This window comes from Triturus cristatus, chromosome 3_2, assembly GCF_964204655.1.
Source record: "Triturus cristatus chromosome 3_2, aTriCri1.1, whole genome shotgun sequence".
Classification (NCBI taxonomy): domain Eukaryota; kingdom Metazoa; phylum Chordata; class Amphibia; order Caudata; family Salamandridae; genus Triturus; species Triturus cristatus.
The window spans coordinates 586,423,337-586,443,180 of NC_140584.1; the positions used below are offsets into that span (position 1 = coordinate 586,423,337).

The 19,844-nt window shown below is 44.4% G+C and overlaps 1 protein-coding gene across 3 annotated transcripts in view; it reads left to right on the top strand.

Moving 5' to 3' along the window:
- SYNC (syncoilin, intermediate filament protein) overlaps window positions 1-19,844 on the top strand; it is a 118,770-nt gene that overhangs the window by 24,573 nt on the left and 74,353 nt on the right. The window lies entirely within an intron of this gene.

Here is a 19,844-nt window from a genome sequence, read left to right on the forward strand (position 1 = left end):
ATTCTTGAGCGTGCAGGAAAGCCTCCTGTGAAATGGATGCTGTGGATTAGAGCGTTTGGGAACTATTTGATTGCTGTTGGTGCTGTGGGGAAACGCAAAGCTGCCATTCTTTTTAGTCATTTGGGTCGTGAGGGGCAACAGGTATTTGACAACTTGCCCAGAATTCCAGCACCCACAGATGAGGAGGATGAGTGGGACGCATTTCTGGAAGCAAAAGCTCGTCGGCAAAAGAAATTCAGTGAGGAGCCAAGTATTCTGCTGGAACGACGATTTAATTATGTGAAAAGAAAACAAACTCCTGATGAATCCACGGAGGATTATTTATCCGTATTGAGACATTAAGCTACCAATTACAACTTTGGTGCTTCATTGGACATGTACTTACGTGACCAGTTTGTTTATGGCTGCTCATCAAAGAAGATACAGGAAAATTTGCTATGTTTCAGAGACCCATCGCTCAATGAAGTTGTAACAGTTGCTAAAGGAATGGAGCGTGCAGTTGAATCCTCTAGGGTTATGTGTCAAGCGATGGTTAATTCAATTCCAGTTCATGTTATTGCTAATGATATAGATGCCAATGTTGTTAAACAAAAGGGAAAGTTAATAAGTATGTTAACAAAACTGTAACTTACTATTTCAGATGTGGTTCAAAAACTCACATAGGTAACTCACCTCATTGTCCAGCTGTAGGAAAACGTTGTATTAAATGCAAAAAAGTTGGTAATTTTCATACTGTATGTAGGATGGGGAAAAATCAGCCTTGAGTAAGTAATGTGAATGCATCTTTGGAGTTTGAGAGTCCTGACTTTTCAAGTTTAGAACTTAGCCCTGATGTACTGCAAATTTCAGACAATTAAATCAAGGATCCCATTTGTCAGGTTACTATAGCCGGAATCCTCACTTTGGACATGATGTGCGACTCTGGTGCACCAATCACCAATATTCCTGAAGTATTATTCTATTCTAAATGGGGTATTGGAACACATTTGCATTGTTTTGATGTACGTTACAAAGCATATGGGGAACAAGAAATTGATATGTTAGTTTTTTTCAGTGAGTGTATCACTTGCTTAGGCAGGGCAGTGCATACTAAAATCTATGTTGCCAAAAAGGGCAAAGGTATCGTGGGGTGGCAGGATCTTGCTAAATTAGGAATTTTAGTTCCTGGTGGTGATCCCCCGGTCAGGATTCATGACTACCTCATTACCCCCGTTTGCTCTGTTGAGGATTCTTACATGGCATCATGGAAAAAAAAATTCACGCTATGTTTAGTGACTCTTAAGGTTGTGTTAAAAATAATTCAATTCCAGTCACTCATAAAGTTAGCCCTCTTCCATTAAATGTCAGGGATTAGCTTAAATGTTTGCTTGACAAAATGTAATTTGAAGGTGTGATTGTTAAGGCAGAAGCGTCTGAATGGGTCAGTCCCATAGTTATCTGCAAAGAAGATCAAAGAGGCTTAGAATTCTTCAGCCAAAACAGGAAATTGTTGACCACCAATCAATACCTCGCACACAGGCATGTCCAAGTCATCACCATCTACAATTCCATCCTCCTTGACACTACATACAATTTTCTTTTCTTCTTCAACATAACATACAACCTGATTACCATTATACCGGCAAACTCGGGCGTAATGGCCCCTCTTGCCACACTTATTACAAATTACAGACCTTGCAAAACAGTTGGAACTATTGGGTAGATGCCTCTCGCTACCACACCTAAAACATTTAAAACCAGGTCTGACATTCTTGAACCCACTCTGTTCAGAACTAGTGGCTTTGTAATTATAATTAGACCGTTCTGAATCATGAAACTTCCTATCCTTTTCACCCAAACCTCCCTTAGATATCGTCTTATTCTCTTTGGAGTCATCTTTTTGTGAATCATTTTTTTTAATTTCATGAACTGCTTTCTCATCAACTGAAACATCATTGCCTTTCTCAGGCCTCATTTCTCGCACCCACATGTTAGTGTTCTCCATGCCTTCTACAATGGCCAAGGTTTCTTTAAGATCAGGATTCTTGGCAAGAAGTTTTTGCTGCACTTTCACATCATTTGTACATCTCACGACTTGGTCTCTCACTAAGGAGTCAGTCAGTTGCTCAAACTCACAAGTACGAGCTAACGTCTTCAAAGCAGCTACATAGCTGGTAATCTTTTCTTGTTTACCCTGAACCCTGCTAAAAAACTTATGGCGCTCCAAAACCACATTAATTCTAGATCCAAAATGCTTTTCAAGCATCACGATGGACATATCATAAACATTTTCAGGCTCACCTTCCCCACGCCCAAGAACAATCTCACCTTCCCCACGCCCAAGAACAATCTCATCTAGACCGTCATAGACGTGTCTACCCTCAACACCTAAATTATGCAATAATGTAGCTTGCTTCCGTACTGCTGAGAATTTTTCCCCCCGATGGCTAATAAATAGGAATCAAACAGGGGCTTCCATCTCTTCCACGGTAAGATGGGATCACCTGATTCCGAAAGAAACTGTGGTGGTTGCGACATGCCAGTAGAAGCCATGGTGAGAGTAAAATAATTCTAATCAACTTAGAATAGTCTACAGCTAATAATGAGCACAGAAATAGAAATAAAGTGAGGAAACTAAGTATACAGTTAATCTAAACAACAAATAAACAATTCCAGTGTCTTAAAATAGGTAATATTGATGATGAAACAAGTGAGCGTATCACTGACACACTCGAGGAAACAGTAACTTAGAAGGGCAATGTGTTGACCACATCGAAAGGCAAGTTATCGAGTTTAAAGTAGAGCGAATATCACTCCCAGCCTCTCACGACAAACTTATAGGAGGAAAATGCTGTTCCAGAATTCCTCACGTCAAAATTGAACTGCAAGGAAGAGTGTGCGCATCAACGCGCATGTGCAGGAAGTGAAGGTGTGCGCATCACCGCGCATGTACAGGAAAAGGGGTTGTGCACATCAACGCGCATGTGCCACAGTAGCAAAGTGAAGATCAGCAACAGGAAGCGGAGGTGTGCGCATCACCGCGCATGTACAGGAAATGGAGTTGTGCACATCAACGCGCATGTGCTCGGAAGCGAGATGAAGATCAGCAACTGCGCATCTGCCACCGTAGCGTGTAAGCTGCACATCCACTCCAATGTCACCATAGCGTACCCGCCTCCGGGAAAACGGAAGGACAGCGCACAAGAGGAGACACCTCATGCAGAGAGACAACAAATCATGGCGTCTTCCATCGCACGTCCTCAGTGCGCAGCATCAAGCAGGGAAGCGGTCATCACCATCACCATCACGCGTTCCTGATGGTCGTCAAGGAAACCAAGGTAAGAGACGTCACGAATAAACCGTCGTTGCTCAGGGTTGAGCTCTTTAATCTTTAATAAACTGGTAAGCGCTTCCAAGGTTGAAAGCCACGACTTCCAAACAAAAGCATAAGTTCACAAGTAAAGTGGAGAAAAAGAATAAATGTTCATATCCCATTCCATGTCATATATCCAATCTGGGTTCGATGGGGAAACCAGTGGTCCCAACTCCTGTCCCCACGCAGGTACAACTCGTCGCCAGTGCAAAGAAGATCAAAGAGGCTTAGAAGTCTTCTTGTAGTTTTAACAAGATTACAGCAAAAAGGACCACCAGCTCAGACAGTAGCACAGCTCCAACTGCCAGAGCCAGAGTTCTACAACATTCTCATCTGTTCATGTCATGACGCTTGGAATGTACAGACACATTCCAGCAACAGGAAAGGAAAGCAAGATAGGACAGAAAGAGGAAAGAAAGTGTAAGAGAAAAAGGTCTAGTAGCCCACAACATTATCGTTCTTAAAAAGGATAAGAGCATTAGTTTATGTGCAGACTTGCGCAGTATTAACAAGTGAATAGTCATTGAGAATCGCCCTTTACCCAAAATTCAGGAGTTCTTAGCTAAAATAGGTGGTGCGATGTACTTTTCGCTACTGGATCTGAAGTCTGCATACCGTCAAATTCCCCTTCATCCTGGCTCTCAGAGTTTTACCACATTTGTCACACCTTTTGGTGCCTACAAATTCACTAGCTTTCCCTTTGGACTGGCGTCTGCCACCAGTGTTTTTTCAGATATTAATGGACACCATCTTGGAGGGTATCTCTGGTGTGCAGGCCTACCAGGATGATGTTCTTATATTTGCTGGAACCATGACTGAGCATGACAATATTGTGAACCAAGTTCTTAGTAAATTCACTGAATATGGAATTACTCTGAGGTTGGACAAATGGCAGTTTAATGTAAAAGAATTTGATTATCTGGGGAATCCTATCAGTGCTAATGGTATTTCACCAAAACTTTCTTTGATAAAAGCCATTAAGGTTGCACCGATTCCCAGAGATAAGGATTAACTACGGTCATTTTTGGGTTTAAGTGAGTATTATTCAAGGTTTGTGGACAGGTATTCATTTGTAGTACAACCTTTAAGAGAACTACTAAAGAAGGGTGTGAAATTCATCTGGAATGATGAAACACAGGCTACCTTTGAGACTGTGAAACAAAATAATTATTTCAGCGCCTGCACTTTCCCTTTTTCAACCGGATAAAGAATGCATCCTTACTGTGGACGCAAGTCAGATTGGATTGGGTGCGGTTCTATCACAAAGTGTTCAGGGTAAAGAGTGCACAGTCGCTTTTGTATCATGCTCTCTATCCATTGCGGAGTCACGTTATAGCACTATAGAGCGTGAGGCACTAGCTTGTTCATGGGCTGTTGAAAAGCTCAAAATGTTTTTGTGGGGTCAGCATTTCACCATGTTCACTGATCACAGATTGTTACACTTATTGAATGGGAATGGGTCTGGAAAATCATCTTCTCGTTTAGTAAGAATATTGTCCAGGTTACAAGAGCACAATTTTTCTTTAAAATACATACTAGGTGGAAAGAATGTCAGTGCTGACTGTCTTTCTAGACTACCGGTTCAGGATGAGGTTGAAGAGGATGTCAGTTCTGAGGAGTGTGTTGTCACACTACTGGATTAAGTTATATCTAATTCTGCTTCTCTTTCACATGAAGATTGGATAAAGGCATTTTCATTAGATCCTGTTTTACTCATGGTGGCTGATTTTTTTAAATAAAGGTTGGCCTACAGTGATAAGTTTGGAATCTTCTTTGTGACCTTTTTTACAAGTTGCTAAAGAATTAGCATTAGTGGAAGGAGTGTTAGTGAGAGGAGATCGGTGTGTTCCACCTGTTTCCCTAAGACTGTCTCTTATAAAAAAGGTCATGCTGGTCACCTAGGAGTTTAAAGCTCCTGCAAAGCGTTGAAACAATTTCTTTGGTGGCCATCCTTGGAGGCACAAGTTGAAAAGTTTGTTGAGGATTGTCCCATCTGTATAGTGTCTGACAAGCATTGGAAAAGGCATGAAGCACCCCTAATGCCTGCTCCTCTGCCTGAGGAAGCTTGGAGTAAGATTGCCTTGGATTTTGTAGGACCTTTTGAGTTATTGCCCTCAAATCAACGCTTCCTCATGGTAGTTGTTGATTATTTTAGCAAATGGGTCTATTTCAAATTCACATCGCAGCCCAACACTGACTCTGTTATAAGATTTTTAAGGAGTGTATTTTCCATTGAAGGTGTACCCAAAGAGTTGGTTTCTGATAATGACACACACTTTGTGTCTAGAAAAATGTGTGCATTTTTAGATGAACATTCTGTCAGACATTTAACCACAGCCTTCTTCTCTCCCTCTGTCAATGGACCCGTGGAACGAATGAATCGCTTTCTCAAAGAAGCGGTTCAGACTGCTTTAACAATTGGGTGGGACGTGAAAGAGTTTTTAGCTAAGAAAGTGTGGTCATATTTATTCACTCCCCACAGCACGACTGGTGTTTCCCGGTTTCCTTTATTGAGAAAAAGGTTACCTAGGTGTTCCTTTTGCCCAGAATGGGTCAGGAATATGAAGAAAGAAGGAACTGGTCAATGGTTTGGAAGGTGTAGCTGCTAGAGTTGAGAAAAGACAAAAGCAAAGCAATTTGTGATCGCAGACATAAATTACGGGTGAGTAAACTGAAGGTTGGAGATTTTGTTTTGGTTTTCCAAGAAGAGTAAAAAACAGGAGAGTCAAAATGGTCTCTTCCTGTGGCAGTTGAAAGGGTATCCAGAGGATACTGCCCTCCTGTTTAACTTGCAGGATGGACGTGCAGGCCATAATGACTGCTACCACTCCTCCCGCCGATCTCCTCTTGGGATGGTCTACGATGGGGCCGCCTGCCTCCTGCAGGGCCCCCTCCACCAGCAGATCGGCCCTGCTGGCTTCCTGCAAAATCTGCAAATCTTTCAGAACACTTTCGGGCAACGCCATGATAGTTGCAAAAAAAGGCTCGCCTGCACACTACTAACTGACATGTGCCAAACCGTCGAGATAATCACGCCTGCACTCCCAAACCAATCCTGAAGACCCTCGTCCCTGGACCCTACCACCCGCCTGAAAATTCTGGGAGGGTAGGGCATTCTGCCCACACCTCTCTCCCAAAATGACATTCAGTGAGCCTGAACATAGAGTTCTAGCAGGAGCATATATTTTTAACAAATTGGAGATGTAATTGATACAATGGTTTGGAAAATGGATTTATGACTGGGGCGCAGGCCCTTACAAAGTACAAATCCCTGCAGTCGAATGTCCTGAGTTATGGTAACATTAACAACCACTCAGTACCGTTGTTAATATAATGGCCCTAGATCGACATATTGTGTTGTATATCGACTACAGAAACCAGCACGCTACCAAAATATCGAGGAACAACATTTTCACGAGGTAAGTATATATAGGCAAATGTATGTTTGCTTATATCATCAAGGTATATATATATGTGTATTTAAGTAATATAAATACTTACTGTGTCGATATGTGGTCCTAGATATTTTGTCCACAATATTCTGGAGTTTATACAACGAAAAATACCAATTTTTCTCATTATGGAAACATGTGAGGTAGTTATCTGCTATACATAGAGACACAATGGTACTGTTGTGGCACTATAACCAAGCTTAAAGTACACTTTCCATAAGGAGGTCAAAATAAATCGTTTGATATTTATTTTGCAATCTTTGGCTAAAGTTCTTCAAATTTCTTCTTCAGTGATTTTAAGATGCCATAATGTGACATCATTGCACGTATAAAATTACAAATTACATAAATGAATACATACATTTCAAAGAGCCTAATTGGAAGCACATGTCTTTACACATATGAAGTTTGGTAAACATTGATCAACGATTTCTTGTTTAATAGGTAATTTATCGTTTCGAAGTTAAATTGTGAGCACTTTTCCAACATGAGTTCTTTGTAAATTATATTGCAGCACATATTTTTCAAAATTGGTTGCATCTAATTTTCCCAAACTTTACATGCACAAATAATGACTTTGGCTAACGTTTACATTATTATAAGGCAAAATGGCTTTACCATTTAATAAACGCTCTTTAAAAGTGTCCAAGTGAGGATGTGCACAGAAAGAATGAATTCAAAGCACCTAAAAAATATTACAATGCTTTACAAGGTCCCGTGAATTTCTAACTGAGCTGGTAACTGGTTACTGGCCCGATTGGAAATAAAGGGCCCTTGCAAAATCCTTGAAGATTGTACATTTAATCTGTGAACTCGCGTTGCTGAAAGCAGCTGAAATCTCTGAATGAACTATGGGGGAAATGGGGAAATGCTGTTTCCTACAGAGATTCCTAATATCTTTGGGGAACTTCAGAGTTCCACCTGTAATCTCTGTTTGTCCCACAGACTCCCCACAGGTACTGGTAATCTCTTGTTATCAGTAACTCTGGGGGCCTGCACCATGAACCTCATAACAAAGTCCTCACTGTACAGAACTCTACAGAACCATTTCCAGTCGAAGTTCTGAAAGTTGGGTTGGTTACTATCCGGTCAAAAGTGAAACCGGTATTCCATGAAGACTCCGCTAGGAAGTCCCCTTCATTAACAACGTGGGGCAAATGGAACAGCACCTGTTCAAATGTACATTTGCTGTAAATAACATGTATTTGGACAAACGATGGAAGATTATTTTTTATAAATGTATTTGAACCAATGAGCGTTTGTTTGCACCAATGAATTACATGGACAGGAGACATCTTAACATGTACCAAGCACTGGAGGCTGCTGGTGAAGAGAAGTGGTGGTGCAACGGGCGAGGGGTTAGTGGGAGCAGGGGGGAAAAAAATAAAAGATCACTTGCCTGCCAGCTGCCGCCTTCTGTTCCTGACTCCCAGCAGCATACAGGCATCCAGATTCCCCTAAGCCAATCACATTGCTGCTGTTATGCTGGTAATAGTAATGGTTGGTCTGAGTGGCCTGGTTTGCCACTTAGACAGTGCCTGGGACTGTTCTCCTCTCGACTGTGCAACACAGCTGGGTGGAGAAATGCTAAGTGCGCATGTCGGTTTGGCTGTACTAAGACGGACAGCCAAATCATCACACGCACTTATGGTGTCAGGAAGGCAATATTGCATGTATATGCCAGCTGCATACTGCTTATTTAATAAATAATAAAAAGTGCAGGTGCCCAAAGTTTTTCTGTGGAGCCACATTCAGCTTTGCAGAATTCCAGGTTGCTGAAACACCAAGGCTGCCTAGTTTTGATGACCTCCTACCTTTTTGTTCCAGGAATCTACACTTCCTGTCTGTATATATCACATTTCATGTTCATTTCATATAACACTGCATGTTAGGGTGGGGGTGGTTTCAGGCCTTGGGACTGATTGCTTTCTTATCTTCCACTTATCTTATCTTGCACTCAAGTACATACTTTCTATACAATACACTATAACCTGGGTTATAGGCTACAGTACCTTACTTGTTACCCATAGTCATTGCCACTTAATCTATAAGCCATTAGGGTCTAATGATATATATTTGGTTTTGTACATATTGTCATATGAAATATTATTTACTAACAAAGAACTGGTTAAAGGACTTACGTTCCGACTAAAATAACATGAGCTATGCCTTAATGGTGTTTACGCTGGGCTCTCGCTGAACTCTCTCTGCCATATTAGTTACCATATCACCAGACCCAGCAAGGGGTTACTATGTGACCAGACACAACAACTGGTTACTAATTGCTCTGACCTCCAACTGATTGCCAAGGACTGATGGCCAGCAAAGGGTTGCTAAGCAACTTCACCTAGCAACAGGTTGTGAACAGCAACAACATGGGGGATAAGCACATTGGAGTGAGCAAAACACAAAGGGGGCAGGATTGAAGCACATGGGTGAGAGAGCAACACAGAACGCAGCGAGGGGGTGAACAGCTGGAAAACACATGCAATTTTTTGGAGTGAAAAAGAAAACAGTAGTGCTTCAAAAGTGAACAGTGTTGTTTACTTTATTTTAGATATAAAAATATCTATTAAAAGATCACCTCAAAGTTACACAGCAAAACATTTTAAAAACAGAACCTTAGCATAAAAACAGTAATTAATAGAACTTCAAAACACAGTAAAAAACTTCACCAGTCTATCAATGGAAAAGGACTTAATGTGCAAAGTGCAATGACCGGTATAACATTTAAAGTGCATTTAGAATCAAGTCTTTGGCAAGGACCATGATTACTGACAATGGACCATATAGTGACAGCCAATTGTGCAAAGCAACAGTCCAATAAAAAGGTATAAGCAGCAGTTAAGAAATCACAAAATAGAATGAAAAAGCATAAAAGTGAACCAGCCCGTAACTACTTAAGAGAGCGGTAAGCATTTCGTATGAAAATTGTAAAAGCAATGTTTAGACCTATGTTTTCTGGCATTAATGCTGCAATAATTGCTTGTCTGCACGTTCGGATTCCCAGCCTGTTCCACTCAATTTTCAATTTATGTCTACGTTGTGACATAAAAAATGGGCAAAGACAGACTATATGCTCCATGGTTTCGGGAGACAAGCCGCACCCCCTGCAGATTACGTCCTCTGACGGACGGCGCCAGACGGGAAGATCTTTTAGAAATTGCCATTCGCCTAGTCTGGCGGCCATAAAGCTAGTTTTTAGGTGCAAGGAGTAGGTGCAGGATAGGTAAGAAGCGGGAGCTAACCGACCATATGAGGACATTGTAGCCCAGGCGTGTCTGCGTTTGGCAAATTGGGCTTTATCAATAATCAGGGACCTCATGCGAATACAGTTCTTAATGCTAGTTTTAAATGCTGATTTACTAGGGTTGAGGTCCCATAATGCACCAGCAGACATTTCACGGATCGAATCCTTAAAAAGGCGGCTGTAAGGGCCGCTTCGATTTGTCTGGGAAATATCCAGCCAAATTAAGGACTCCAATGATCCTGGCTTTGCCTGTCTCAGTTTGTGGCACAGGTTTAGATACAGACCAGTGGCTGAAATTTCGTAATTTAATAGACCGAATTCTAGTCTGATCTGAGCAGCAGAAGCTGATTTGGGCAAGTGGAGGATTTTTTTGTACAGTTTTGTCACGTGTTGGTTAAAAGAGGAATTTAGTTTCCCCCTAAAAATCTCAGCGCCATAAGTCAAAGTGGGCCCAATTTTTGCTCTCATGACTTCCAGTAATGGGGACAGGCTTGGGCCAGACAGATTTCTTGAGAGCTTACAGAAGCTTACCTGAAGGTTCATGGCTTTTACTGAGATAACCTTACGTTGTTGGTTAAAGTTACCCCTGGGGTCAAAAGTGACCCCAAGATATTTGTAGGTGTTTCCTATGCTGAGACTAGAGTTGTTAAACAGCCAACCACCCCCACGGTATAGCTTTCTACCAAAAATGACAACCTGGGTTTTCTTTAGATTGACCTCCAACCCATTCGTGGTTGTATAGACTTCCAGTCTGTTTAATAGCCTTTGCAGCCCTACCCGTGTCAAGCTAAAAAGGACCAAGTCGTCAGCATACAAAAGGTTGCTTATCGGGACGCCTCCCATCTTGGGCGGGTGACTGTTCGTTTCTTCAAGGAAGGATGGCAGATCTGCAATGAACAGATTGAAGAGAAGGGGGGCCAGCACGCATCCCTGTTTGACTCCTCTAGTTGTCATAATTTTCCGAGAGAGATGCGTGCCGGTCCCCAGCTTCACTTGTACCCACGTGCCCGAATGAAGTTGGATGATCGCGTCCAGGAGCTTATCTGGGATCCCCCATTTTTTTAGCTTCTCCCATAGAGCTGCCCTTGGTACCCGATCAAATGCAGCTTTAAAATCTATAAAGCAACAAAAAACCATGCTAGATGTGACTAATGCATTGTTGACAATGATAGACAATGATAGTAAGTTGGTCATGGTACCGGAGGAGGTAGTGAAGCCAGTTTGGTTCAGTGGAATCAGATTATTCTGCTCTACCCAATCTCTCAGTTCCCCCAATAATGTTCCTGCAAAGAACTTAGCTTCGATGTCTAACAAGGCAATTAGTCTATAATTGTTTGGGGATGCATGAGAGCCGGACTTGTAAATCGGGTGGATTATTGCCCCTCGCCATGAGTCCGGGATGGTTGAACTTGTCAGTACATTGTTGAAAAGATTGGATAGATATCTCGACCATAAATCAATGTTTGTTTTGAACAAGGACTGTGGTAGGCCGTTTGGACCGGGAGCGCCGTCGGATCTTGCTTTTACAAGAACTTTGGTGACCATTTCTTGCGTGACTTGCAGATCTTCACTTCGTATATCTGAACGGACCATCGAGCTGCTCCTGATCGATTGTGGAAGAAGTGACAGTTGTTTAGGAACAGATAAGACTGTAGACACAGAGACCTCTGAGGCCCTGAAATGGTCGGTCAGATAGGCAGACCAGGTCGCTTCTGTGATGTTTGCTGATCCAGATCTGGAGGAGCTACCATTTAGTTGGTTGATTAAGGCCCAGAATCTTTTAGAGTTACAGCTTTTGCTCTCCCATAGAAGTTTGCACCAAAATTGGGTTAGATGGCGTCGTTTATCAGATTGGATTGCGACCCTGAATAATTTTTGGATTGCTTTGAGCCCATTCGAAAGTTCATTATTTCCTGGGGATGACTTAAGAGATCGCAGTGCTTTGTCTCTAGATTTCTTCAGTGCCTTAGTGTGACTGGAGATTTGGAACTTGCGGCTAACGAGGGCCTTGTGGGCGTGATGGCTAGAAGGAAAGCAAGTAGTCAGTTGGGAGCAGAAAGATGACCACGCACCCGTGGAAAAGACCGCTGCGGAGGTGCTTCCTGTGATAAATACCAAACAAGCTTCCATAATGTTAGGACTTATATCGTCATTCCATTTTAGCCGTTTTAGGTTTTCGGTGTATATTCCTGGGCATGTCGTTGAGGCAAGTTTGTGAAAGTCTGGCTGAATGTTAAGGGTAACAACTTGGGGACGGTGATCACTTCCTGAACGGGGCAGAATACTGTAGTTGGTCAAATGATGGAACAGCGCTGAATTGCAGATGGTGTAATCTAAATAGGAGCGTTTGCGGCCATTTGACCAGGACCAGTTGGGGGGAGTATCATTCGCAGATCTCCCATTCATTACCAAGAAACCAATACTTAAAAATTGCAGCACACAGAGCTCACCGAGGCCACAATAGGCTTGGTGTGGGGGTTTGGACTGGGCCTTGAATTCCGGAGTTGTTAATGGAAACAGCCCTTCGTAATCGGTGGAATTACCCTGGAAAAAGTTGGTGTTAAAATCTCCAGTAATTAGGTAGTCAAAGTTGGGATAATCCACCACCAGGTCACACACAATTTTCATTAGACGCCTTAAGTGGGCCTTCTTTGAACGGGTGTTAGGGTTGATATAAACGTTAAGAAGAAAAAGAGAACGCTGGTTATTCCATGCACTGATTTTAACACCAAGTAACCAGTCTTCGTCAAAGGTCAGTGTCTCAATCGGGCCTTTTAGGTTATTTGAAACATATATCGACAGACCACCTTTGGGATGGCCAAAAAGACAGGATCTAATTGCCGGTTTCCAAAATTCCATGAAACCTATAACTGGGCTAGATTGAGAAGCCCAGGTTTCTTGAAGTGCAATTAAGTCATGACCAAAGACGAAAGAATGGATCTCTGAGTTGGTAAGTTTCTGAGAAAGACCACTAATATTCCATGAACATAGGGAGAGCAAAGACTGTGACTGCGGAAACGGAGTGGTTGAGGAAGGATGTAGAGGAAATCCTGCTTGAGCCTGGGCTATCGGATGCTCATCACGTGGTCAATCTAATGTATTGCGAGACAGAGTGGCTGGAAGCCAGCCCCAATCAGAAGTTTTATCAAAGTTCAGGGGATTAGACCGTCCATCTTCGGTCGATTGAAGTGATCCTAAGGCATTTTTGAGGATTGAATATGGCCTATTTTTCTCCCCACTTAGCAAAGTAGGGGGTTGTTGAGTTAACACTGTGGGGTATCCAGGTGTGGAATAGGGGTAGATTTTGATGCCCCATTTCCGAAATAGGGGCTTTTGATCTAAAAATAGTTGTACCCAAGTGATAGACTTAAGGGACACCACGGTTACCTCAGAAGGTTGGGAACCCCTTGGGGGGAGAAATTCGATTGACTCGATGTCGTCCGAAGACAAGGCCTCAAAACCCGGAACGCAGTTGACTAATTTAATTATATTTGATCTGTTAAGTATATCCTGCCGACCTTTTGATTTGTATTCGGGGGCAAGGAGAATTTTTGGAGAATGTGTGTCTCTAATATCAGTGTCGGAAGTCCGGGATGAATTAGACTGTGAGAGATTAGCACTTGGAGTATCTGGGTGTGGTCTCTGAAGGGGCCGGTGAAGGGCCCGTGTGTCTTGCCCGGATGACCGAGAATCTGTTAATAAAGTTGATATATTATTGAAGATTGTTTTATGAATTATGGGACTACGTCGGGATGCAGTTGACAACGCAGCGACTTGAGGTTGAAATGATGTAGATAATGGCCTCATTGTAGTTATCTCAGTGGAACTGCCTCTTGGTTCGTTTGTGGCCGGCTGCGATTCTGAGGGCCCATTTTCCGGTGGAGCAGGACTTAGCTCAAGACTGCTCAAAGGAATCTGTTGGTTAATGGTTGTGATTATGTCAGCCTTGTACGGGCTTCGAGACGAACTTACTGGTGATGCTAAAGGTAGTGAAGTGTTAGGGATGTTTTTGTTGGTAGCGATTGAAAACAACGGAAATAATTTAGGAAGGTCAGCTTTGGTGTTAAGTCTTGATTTATTCCGTTGTTTTCGTTGACGCTTGCGCTCTCTCTTACTACAAGGAGGCATGGGGGGGTGAAGCGTTTCTGGGATGGGGGGAGCCACGACCGCTGAAATGAGACTTGACCCTGCCTTATTACTAACGGAGCCATTAGGAAGCCCATTTATTGTCTGAGGGCTTATAGCAGCTTGTACCAATGGGACCGTCAGACATGCAGAGCCATGGGATGGGTGAGTGACGTCTTGATGATCCAACTGTGTTGGAGAGCTTTTTTGTTCCTCGCTCGTCTGGACCCCAGAAGCCGTTGATGTTAGGGTAAGCGCCTTATCTGATTCGTGGGATGGAAGAGATCGAGGGGGTTGATCGAGCCGAGGCAGAACGGCGCTGCCCTTCAGCAGTTTTACTTCATTAAGGACACTGGTTAAAAAGTCTGGGAGCGAGGAGAGGGAATCAATAATAGGCGAACAGCAACAAATTGACTGAACCAATTTTGCAGATGCTTGCGCACTCATTATTAGATTGTTAAGTTTGTCCAGCTTGCTGTCGATCCCTGCTGTGAACAGAGCTAAGGTGTTCAGTAGGTCCACCTGAGTGTCCAATTTGTCCGAGTGGTAATTTAGGGCAGTGACTGTAGATTGAAAGGTCTGAAGTAATTGGGGCCAAACGGACGGGGTTGTGACAGGATCATGGAGAGGCTCCTTTTCTGATCTTAAGTGGGGCGAGTTGTTAGGTGAAGAAAAAGTGATCATAGAAGAAAACGACAGGTCAACTAGCCGTTGATCTTTTAATTCTGACTTTTGTAAAACCTTTGAAGAGGTTGAAGTAACTGCTTGGGGTGAGAGTAGACGCTGTTGTAGTTTAACTTGGTCAGGGCTCCCCTCCAGAAAGTCTAGGACCTGCGGTGAACCGGAATTGAGCGTGACAGAAGTGGAAATTAAGTCGTTGTGACTATGAATTTGTGGAAAAATTAAGTGAGAATGAGGCACAATGGGCGTCGTCTCAAGCGCCTGAGGATTATGTGGAGGTATGACCAAAAAGTTCTCTGATTGCGAAACATACGGGACTGGGAGACTTAGATTGTAGGTTGGACTCACAGACGGTTGCTGATTGGAGCAGTGCTCTTCGATAACAGGTACATGGGGGAGGGAGGGCTGACTTAGTGAGCGTTGGTGATGGCTTGAACCCGGTAATTGAGAAATAGTCAAAGCACATTCTGAAACAACTTCAGGAGCTGACCCAAAAATGAAAAGGTCCGGATCATGAGCCAGGGTGGTGGATAACATGGGGAGAGAGTTTGGCTCAGAGGCTTGAATTGGATTGCTAAGCTTGGTTGCGCCCGGGGCTTTTTTAAAGTAGTCCAGTAACGAATAGGATTTTGTGGGGCACGCAGGGGGTATATGAAGTGGATGCATGTCGCTTTTGTTAATATGTTGCCGTCCCTTTGGAATGGGAGACCTCGGTGGATCCGTGGACTCTGGAGCAGTCTCCGGAATGACAAGGGCGGACTCCGCGGCTGCGGCCAACCGTTTTAATTTCTTCCGTTTTAAGGCTGGAGGGGCTTTTCTCGTATTCCCGGATCTCATCACTTCCGTTGTTATGGAGGGCTTGTTAAGCCTGTGAGTTGGTAGACTGGGTTGTCGCCCTTAGTCAAAAATACCCTTAATTGCCGGGAGGCCAACCAAACTGGAGTGTGTTTACTGGAGCACGAGGGGGTGTAGGGAACCGGGTTGACTCCCGGACCGGCCAGACCAGGCTTGCTAGGATTATCAGCACGGCCGCGACTGAAAGAACGAACTCAGCTAATTTTACGGCTTGGACAAGGGCACCCCCCCCCGCTTCTTAAACCCACCCAACCACTTGCTGATCCCTTGCCCTTGGTCGCGGCCTCCCAACAGTTGCGCCCAACGGCTTTAGGGGGTAAGCCCTTGTAACTGGGCACCCCGCCAAACTCCCAGTACTCCGCCCCCCCCACAAGCCTTCACGCCCGCAACCAGCCGGATCCAAGTACCGGTAAAGTCGCAACGCGGCTGCAGGGGGGGGGGAAGGGGACTGGGCCAGCGGAAGGGCCGAATACCCCCTGGGCCGTGGGAGCAGTGCTGGGTGCTGATAGCAACGGGCTGGGGGTTGAGGGGCGCGGGAGGAGCAGAACTGTGGCTGGAGAGCTCGATAACTGGCGAGGAAACAAGCGACCAGAGCGCTGACTAACTGCCCAATGACCGAGGCAAGGAGGGGTAGAGGTGGAACTGAGCGACGCGGAGCGGTGAGCGGTGAACTAAGAGCCCAAGCTGGCAGAGGGCAGGCGATGAAAAAAGCCAGAGCCGGAGCCAGGACCGGGGGCAGTCAGGAAAGGTAGCCCAAGGCTTTAGATACCACAAGCAGAGGGGGGGGGGGGCGGAGTGTGAGGGTGGGGGCACAATGCGACGAGTGGAGGAACTAGGTGCATAGGGCTTAACAACCACACACCCCCAAGTCCACAGTCGACTTACTTGGTGCCGATTGGTGCTGATTTTGAAGCTGCTCCGCCGCTCCGCCTCCACGTCTTCCACGAGGCTAACTGGCCTCTGCCCCCCACTCTCCGCTGCTGCTGCAGCCGCTACCAGTCACTCCCGCTGGACCGCAGATATCACTGATATCGCCGGGTCTCAGCGGGTCTCTGCGGGGTCTCACGCACCTCTCCGAACCGCTCAATCGCAACGCGGCGCGGCGCGACGCTCAGCTCACACAGCTCCGCCCACAATGCCTCGGCCTCGGCCGCGGTCAGCTGACGCTCGCCGCTCGATGCTCGTCACGATCGTTGACACTCCTCCTACCACAGTGCGCGGCCCTGTTCAGCGATCTGCACATGTGAACAGTGGAAGGACACAAGTAATGCATCCATGCTCAAGGGGGTAAGAAATACAAGCACGGGAAGTAAAGCATACACAAGCTGATGAATACAAAACAAGCAAATGAGAGTGGCTATAAATACAACCAATGGTAAGGAATGGGGATAGATCTGAGCCCACTTTTAGCTGACAATAGGTCTTTTTTCAACAACCGACAACTTGCATTGTCTGGTTAGAAAATACCTAAAAGGAATTTAGAAAGGGAGCTGATGCAGACATCGTCTGGCTGGACCAGGAAACTAGCAAAACGTCCATTACCCAGCTAGCACAGAAATTCAGGAATGCTAACTACCAGGACATACCTGAACCTCTTGTGATTTCTACCTCTATGTAAGCTCAGGAAGCTATAAAGAATGCTGAGATACTGATGCTTGCTAGCATAAAAGAGGCAATGACAAACCTTGAGAATTTAAAAACAATGAGGAAGCTCTGCATAGACAAAGTTGTTGTTCAGAAGCAACTAGATCCTTCAGGAAGGCCGTTCCTAAAATAAACACATGTGAGCAGGCCAGGAATTAGGCCAGGTACCACACTTCCATGGTGTAGACTGATATTACTTTTTAGACATCAATAGAAAAACTGTGATCTAAGTAATATTTTTCATACAGATAGTTTGAAGCATAACATATTCCAGACTTCATTAAATGATGATTCTCCGCCACTTGTGTGCAGGCTAGGAAGCCTTGCTATTTCGCAACAAGGGTGCCGCTGCAGCATACCAAAAAATGCACCATAGACATCTTCATCAAACTGGTCATATCAACGGTGTTATAGTTGTACAGACTGCTATGTCCCTCTATTCTAGGCAGCATATTTAAGCTGCAAAAATGGAAAGATGGTTATGGAGAGAGTCTGGAAAGTTGCTTCCCTCTATAGGCTAGGATATTATTTATAGAGCCCACTTACACCCGAGGGTGTCCAGGAGCTGAGCAGACAGACAAGGAGAAAGAAAGAAACGCACCTGCAGCCATCTAAGACGAAAAAAGCCAGGTTTTGAGATGTTTTTTAAAAACCGGAAAAGAGCCCACGTTGGAGATAAAGGTGGGCAGGGAATTCCATTGCTTGGCGGCCACTACAGAGAAGGAACGGCCACCTCATCTGGGACAAGACACACGAAAACGCCTCCCCGGAGTATACCATTGAAAAAGAGTTTTCAGATGTGGCGTACCCTTATTATGCATGGCCCTAAATACCATGTTCAGAACCTTAAAAGAGATGCGTTTCCTGGTGGGGAGCCAATGCAGGGAACAAATCTATGAAAATATGTGATTAGGTTTAAATGTATAGAGTGCGAAAATTACCCATAGGCATGAAGGCACTAGAAACTCATCAGATTCCTACTGAATAGCTGCAGCTTGCCTAACAGTGGAGGCTGACTAAGTAGTATACGGCCAGGTCTTAAGTGCATTTCTAAAAGGCAGGTGTCCATTGATCACAGTCGGGGACTGGGGAGGGAGTGCCAGTGTCTGGCTGTAGCCACCAAAAAGGCTCTGTACCCTCCCCATTTCTTCTTTTGGATTCTTGGCATGGTAACCAGATTACAATCGACTAAACTGATATTTATGCCTAGGATGTACCAGTGGAACATATCCCTGATCCGAGCTGGACTTGCTTGATGGAGAGCCTTGTGTATGATACAGATAGCCATAACCCTGATACGCTTACAGATGGGGAGCCAGTGCAGCTCTCGAAACCCCGCTGCGGCTGATTGGCCCTTTGGAATGTCCAGAATTGCCCTAGCGAGAGTGTTTTGTGCTGCCTGCAGTTGTGCCTGGGTACTAATATTTGAGTCCAGAAATAGGGCATTACAATAATGCATTCTGGACATGACCAATGCCAGGGCCACCTTTTTCCATGCTGAAAAAGGGATAAAGGGGAAGATTTTCTTCAACTAACTTATAAGCCAGAAACAGGTTGCAACTATATGATTGGCATGTCTATCAAGTGAGAGTTTGATATCTTGGATCACCCCAAGTTTTTGACCTTCTCCACTGGAGTAGGGAGCGTACCTAACGTGTCCGGCCAACAGTTGTCATTCCAAATAGAGGCTTGCATCCCAAAGAGCAACACCTCGGTTTTTTCCCCATTCAGTTTGAGGAAATTCCTTTCCGCCCAGCCTGCAACTGCAGACATACAGTGAGAAAAGTTGTCAGCGGTAGCTGCCAAGTTCTTAGGGATCGATACAATGATCGGTGTCTCGTCAGCGTATGATATTGCATGTAACCCATGGGAGCGAATGATGGAAGCCATTGAAGACACATAAAGGTTAAAAAACGTAGGGCTCTTCACCATACAGCTATTAAAAAGATCTCTGACATAGAGTCCCCTTGTGGGTGCCTGTCGGGCATTGCAGCGCCGACCCGACAATGAGCTAGCTCAATGATGAAGCATGACACCCATTCGGGTGTGTGTGGCCCGTGCTCTTATTGAAGCATATTCCGTTCCCTGGAACCAATTGTCTCAGTCTTCTTTCACAAGAAACACTTCATCTGTACTTTGATTATTCACAACGTAATTTTTTACCCCGACTTGCTGTCGGGGTGCGCTGGAGTTTGGAATAGTTTAATTTACTATTCCAACTCCAGTCTGTGCAACAGAAGAGAAGGTGTTGGAGTTAAATCCAACAGCTTATACCCCCTACAGCAAGCCATTTTCATTGCAATGGCATGCGGGTTAAAAGCATGCGGGGTAAAACATGTGTTGTAATGCATGCGTTGTAACGGTTGTTTCCCAGTAAGCCCACTAGCTCCATTATTGTGACCAACAACTGTCGAAATGTAAGATGGGAGAGGATAAGCCACAATGACAGAGTCTTAAGCTCCCTATACGTCACCTTTCTGAAAGT